Below are 6,131 nucleotides of genomic sequence, written 5' to 3'. Positions count from 1 at the left end.
ACTCAAGTCAAGGTCGTCGACCACCTCACTGCCAAATATGCCGCAAAGAGGGCCATTATGCTGACCGCTGCAACCAACGGTATGTTCGACCTGATTCTTCTCATGCTCACCTTGCTGAAGCCTTTAACACGTCATGTTCTATTGCTGGACCCGATACTGCTGATTGGTTTCTGGACACTGGAGCTTCGGCCCATATGACTGCCGACCCATCTATTTTGGATCAGTCTAAAAATTACACGGGTAAGGACTCTGTGATTGTAGGAAACGGTGCTTCCCTACCCATTACCCACACCGGTACTCTTTCACCTGTTCCAAATATTCACTTGTTAGATGTCTTGGTTGTCCCTCACCTCACTAAAAATCTTCTTTCCATAAGTAAATTAACGTCTGATTTTCCTCTCTCCGTTACATTTACTAATAATCTTATTACTATCCAGAATCGTCAAACAGGAAGGGTGGTGGCAACCGGTAAAAGAGATGGAGGGCTATATGTGCTGGAGCGCGGCAACTCTGCTTTTATTTCAGCCCTTAGAAACAAATCTTTACGTGCTTCATATGATTTATGGCATGCTCGTCTAGGTCATGTGAATCATTCTGTTATTTCTTTTTTAAATAGAAAAGGTCATCTTTCTCTTACGTCTTTATTGCCTTCTCCATCATTATGTAATACCTGTCAGCTTGCAAAAAGTCATCGATTGCCTTATTCCCGCAATGAACGTAGGTCGTCTCATGTGTTAGATCTTATTCATTGTGATCTTTGGGGTCCTTCTCCCGTCAAATCAAATTCGGGTTTCCTTTATTATGTTATTTTTATTGATGATTATTCTCGATTCACTTGGTTTTACCCTTTAAAATTTAAATCTGATTTTTTTGATATTTTTCTTCAATTTCAAAAATTTGTGGAAAATCAATATTCTTCTCGTATCAAGGTATTTCAAAGTGATGGTGGTACCGAATTTACTAATACTTGTTTCAAAACTCATTTACGTAATTCTGGCATCCACCATCAACTCTCTTGTCCATATACACCTGCTCAAAATGGTCGTGCTGAGAGAAAACATCGTCATGTGACTGAGACTGGCTTGGCCCTTCTCTTTCACTCTCATCTTTCTTCTCGTTTTTGGGTTGACGCCTTCAGCACTGCAGCTTATATTATCAACCGGTTGCCTACTCCACTTCTTGGAGGTAAGTCACCCTTTGAACTCCTTTATGGCTACACTCCACATTATGACAATTTTCATCCCTTTGGTTGTCGTGTTTATCCTTATTTGCGTGATTATATGCCTAACAAGCTTTCTCCCCGCAGCATTCCTTGTATTTTTTTGGGTTATAGTCCTGCTCATAAAGGGTTTCGCTGTCTTGATCCGGCCACCACTAAGCTATATATCACCTGTCATGCTCAATTTGATGAAACCCACTTTCCTGCTATCCCTAGCTCCCAGACCCAACCTCTTTCCTCTATTCCTATTTCAAATTTCTTAGAACCACATTTTCATCATATTGATTCATCCCCCCCTACCACTTCATCACCGCAAACTCCTCGATCCAGTTCATCCCCGTGTGATATTTGTTCTGACCTTGTAGATGAGTCTGTGCAGGTTGATACTTCTCTTGCAGGTTCCACTTTGCCACCTTCGACTTCTAATTCGACCTCTATTGAACCTCCTGTTGATTTCTCTTCTTTGGGCACTCATCCTATGATCACACGAGCCAAAGCTGGTATATTCAAGACTCGTCATCCAGCAAATCTTGGTATTTTGGGCTCATCTGGACTTCTTTCTGCTCTTCTTGCATCCACTGAGCCAAAAGGATTCAAATCTGCGGCTAAGAATCCTGCTTGGGTGGCTGCCATGGATGAAGAAATTCAAGCATTACAACAAAATGATACTTGGACTTTGGTTCCTCGCCCTGCTAACACCAACATCGTGGGCTCTAAATGGGTGTTTCGTATTAAATATTTGCCTGATGGATCTGTCGAGCGTTTCAAGGCTCGTCTTGTTGCCAAAGGTTATACTCAGGTTCCTGGTCTTGACTACACTGACACTTTCAGTCCGGTTGTCAAAGCTACCACTGTCCGTGTTGTGCTTTCTATTGCAGTCACAAATAAATGGCCTCTTCGACAACTTGATGTCAAGAATGCTTTTCTCAATGGAACTCTTATTGAACGTGTTCATATGGAACAACCTCCTGGGTATATTGATCCTCGATTTCCCACTCATGTTTGTCTATTAAAGAAAGCCCTCTATGGTTTAAAGCAAGCTCCTCGTGCTTGGTTTCAGCGTTTTAGCTCATTTCTTCTCACACTTGGGTTTTCTTGCAGTCGCGCTGACACGTCCCTTTTTGTCTTTCATCAGCAATCTAACATTATCTATTTGCTTCTTTATGTTGATGACATTATTGTTACCGGCAACAACTCATCTCTTATTGACAGCTTTACTCGCAAGCTTCATTCTGAGTTTGCTACCAAAGATTTGGGTTCTCTCAGTTACTTTCTTGGTCTTGAAGCTTCACCCACTCCTGATGGTCTCTTTATTAGTCAGTTAAAATATGCTCGAGATATTCTTACTCGTGCTCAGTTGCTCGATAGCAAACCAGTTCACACTCCTATGGTTGTTTCTCAACACTTGACTGCTGATGGTTCTCCTTTCTCTGATCCTACTCTCTACAGATCTCTTGTTGGCGCCCTTCAGTACTTGACTATTACGCGTCCAGATATTGCCTATGCTGTCAATTCTGTCAGTCAATTCTTGCATGCCCCTACTGCAGATCACTTTCTTGCTGTCAAACGTATTCTTCGCTATGTCAAAGGAACACTCCACTTTGGTCTTACCTTTCGTCCATCCAATGTTCCTAGTACGCTAGTCGCTTATTCGGATGCTGACTGGGCTGGTTGTCCCGATACTCGTCGTTCTACATCCGGCTATTCTATTTATCTTGGTAACAATCTGGTTTCTTGGAGTGCCAAAAAGCAACCTACTGTCTCACGCTCCAGCTGTGAATCTGAGTATCGTGCTCTTGCCACAACCGCTGCTGAACTTCTTTGGGTTACGCATCTTTTGCATGACCTCAAGGTCCCTATTTCAAAGCAGCCCTTACTCTTATGTGACAACAAAAGTGCTATTTTTTTGAGCTCTAATCCCGTTTCTCACAAGCGGGCCAAACATGTTGAACTAGATTATCATTTCCTTCGAGAACTTGTTATCGCTGGCAAACTTCGCACACAATATGTACCCTCTCATCTCCAAGTTGCTGACATCTTCACAAAGAGTATTTCTCGACCTCTCTTTGAATTTTTCAGATCCAAGCTTTACGTTCGTTCAAATCCGACGCTCAGCTTGCGGGGGGGTGTTAAGGATAGTTGACCGTCACTATAAGGCAAATATCTAGATATTTGCCTTACATTACGGGTTACCATATTTGCCCTCTTATTAAAGGCAAATATATTGCATTCATTTATTATTCTTTCCTTTTATTACTATTTCCATAATATTTGTAATTTACCATATTTCTGTATTCTGAAAATAATTATAAATAAGAGAACTCTCACCCCCATTGAGGTGTGGTGGATTCAGCAAACATTCACAGTCACTTACTGAGTATTTCTACTCAGGCCGTGTGCCATATTGTTTTTCAGGTAAAGGCAAGGCTCCCATGTACGATTGACTGTGGCATCGTAATCAGAGATTGTGGCGCGTGCATAGGATAGTTGCATATTTAAAATTTTTAGTCTTGGTTAGGATATGGCGTTTGCATTTCATTCATTTAAATTATTTAATTTGTAATTTTTTTTTATCTTTTTTGAACTCCAGCATGATGTTTGAAACACGTAAGTCCGGCAGTGTTTTTTCTAATCTTTGAACGTATTCTAAAGTTTTAAATTTTTCGGCTAATAAAGATGAGCATTCTTAGATTTATATTCAGCATTAGAGATGAGCATGAGACGTTAGGGCGACTCTAGATATGTGGAAATTTAGGGTCGTTACACTCACTAATAGCTTTCTGCAAGCAGTCTCAAAAATATGGTTCGGATAGAAATTTCTCCCGGTACAATGAGACCAATTTCAAAATTGTCCCGAAAGGAGGGTACATGTGGCATATGATCGATATTACAAAATAATATTAGGGGAATAAACGTAAAGAAAAATTAGGAAGGAGAATTGAAAAGAATAGTACGTCATACGCGAGTACGGCTTGATTGTATCGGTGCATCTCTTCAGGAGTCAAGTCGTCATCTGAGTCATAGGGATCAATTGGTTGGTTTGCTTGGGCAGGAGGTGCCATTTGAAAATTAACGAACTGATTGAATCGAGTTCAAAATCTAATACAAAAATCCGGTAACACCCCGAGCCCAACAGGTACAATTCGCTCTATCCTTGTGACTAGCACCTTCTTAACCATTGTGAGTTTCTAGATTTTATTGGAGAACTTAGAGTGTGATTTTCATATCAGTGTAGAAGAATGAAAATGTTCAAGGTGCATAGGAAATTTTTTTAAAAAAAATGGTAATGTAATCGAAATGAACCGTTAGGGTTTTTTTTTAAGAAGAGGGTACAACCTTGAGGGGTCTGGACGGCCCGGAAGAAAGAAAAAGTAAAAGGAAAAGAAAAGAAAAAAAAATAGAGAGAGAAAGAGAAATGAACCGTTAGGATTTTTTTAAGAAGAGGAAGAGAAAGGAGGGAGAAACGCCTCAAACCCGAACTGAAACACTCTCAATCTTAGGTCTCCTATTAGAGCTACTCAAAGTATCAAGAGAAGTGGTCTGAGCATTGGTTTGTTTGTTTCCGGCAAGAAACGGGCAAGAACGCAAGGTAAGTCCGCGACCTCTCTTGTTTCAAGACTTCACCATAGATTTGGGAGTTTAGATGGTTTAAACCTTAATAATCTAGTTGCAACACTTCAGATGAGGAGAATTGTAAGTTCTCAGAGGAGACGCAACCAAAACTCGTGTCGGAAAACAAAAAAAAATAGGTTGACTTGAGATCTTTTCTCAGTTTTCGACTTCATTTATGAAGCTCTTTGAGTATAAAAAAAAAATACAATAAAAATATATCTGGATAGGTAGACTTGAGATCTTGAATTCTTGTGAAGAAATCGATTTAATTCGAGTTATGGTTTGGAAGATAGAAAAATCCAAAATAAATAGGTTGATATATAATTTGACCGGAATCTGGATGAACTCAGGCAATAGGCGACGGACACGCGGCCGCGGAAAGGGAGGACACGTGTAGAGCAACTATTGGAGAGACGCGTCTGATGCCTCTGTTGACACGCTTCCGACGGTTGACCCAAAAACCTGACCCGCGCTCGATGAAGCAACCCGACGACCCGCAGTTCAACCCGAAACCTACTGCCAATCCCTGTACGACACGTTTCACACCCAGAAAATTCGAGGGGTAATCTACGTCTGCTGGGGTTCGAAACGTGCCTCTACCCGTGCGTTGCTCGCGTTGACCGCGCGTACGCCCTGCGCGTAGGGAAGTGTGCAGGCGCGTGTGAGTCCCCTGTGAGCGCGTGTAGGTGCGTGAGTACCCTGTTTTCACCCGTTTTTCGTCCCGATTCCAGTGCTAATCCTATTTTGCTGTGAACTAGGTCTCATAGATAATTCGTAATTTTTGAACTCTGTTACGACTGTAATCAAGCTCGGGAAGGGACGCGACATACTTGTAAGTAACCATACGGATTTAGGAAGTAATACTTGTAGGGTGCGCTTGGTTTTACATGCATGATAGATTAAATTACCCATAAGTGGCTAGATCTAATGATCATCTATACTTAGGAAGTTAATATATATCTGTTGGACTTGCTGCCTTTATGAGATTTCGTGCTCGATATTTGTTTGCTTGCTGAACTATCTTTCTACTGCTTTTATCTGTTCATACTATGGTGGTGGACTGGAGGAATTGTGTATCTGCTCTCCGGGTGTTGATAGATGATGTCACCCCGTTGAGCTTGTATGGTTGTACTTGTTGTTATTCATACATAAACTCCTATTGAATGATTGTGTGAACTTATGATATGATTGATAAGTTGTAGTGTTGTGTTTTGCCTATGGTAATCTCTTGTAGAAATCGAGTTGGGTTTAGATAGGGGACCCTCCTGACGTTACGGTCCATGTTGTCGTGAGCGACGCT

Source organism: Cucurbita moschata, unplaced genomic scaffold (genome assembly GCF_002738365.1).
Source record: "Cucurbita moschata cultivar Rifu unplaced genomic scaffold, Cmos_1.0 Cmo_Scf00014, whole genome shotgun sequence".
NCBI lineage: Eukaryota > Viridiplantae > Streptophyta > Magnoliopsida > Cucurbitales > Cucurbitaceae > Cucurbita > Cucurbita moschata.
This window is presented reverse-complemented; position numbering follows the sequence as displayed.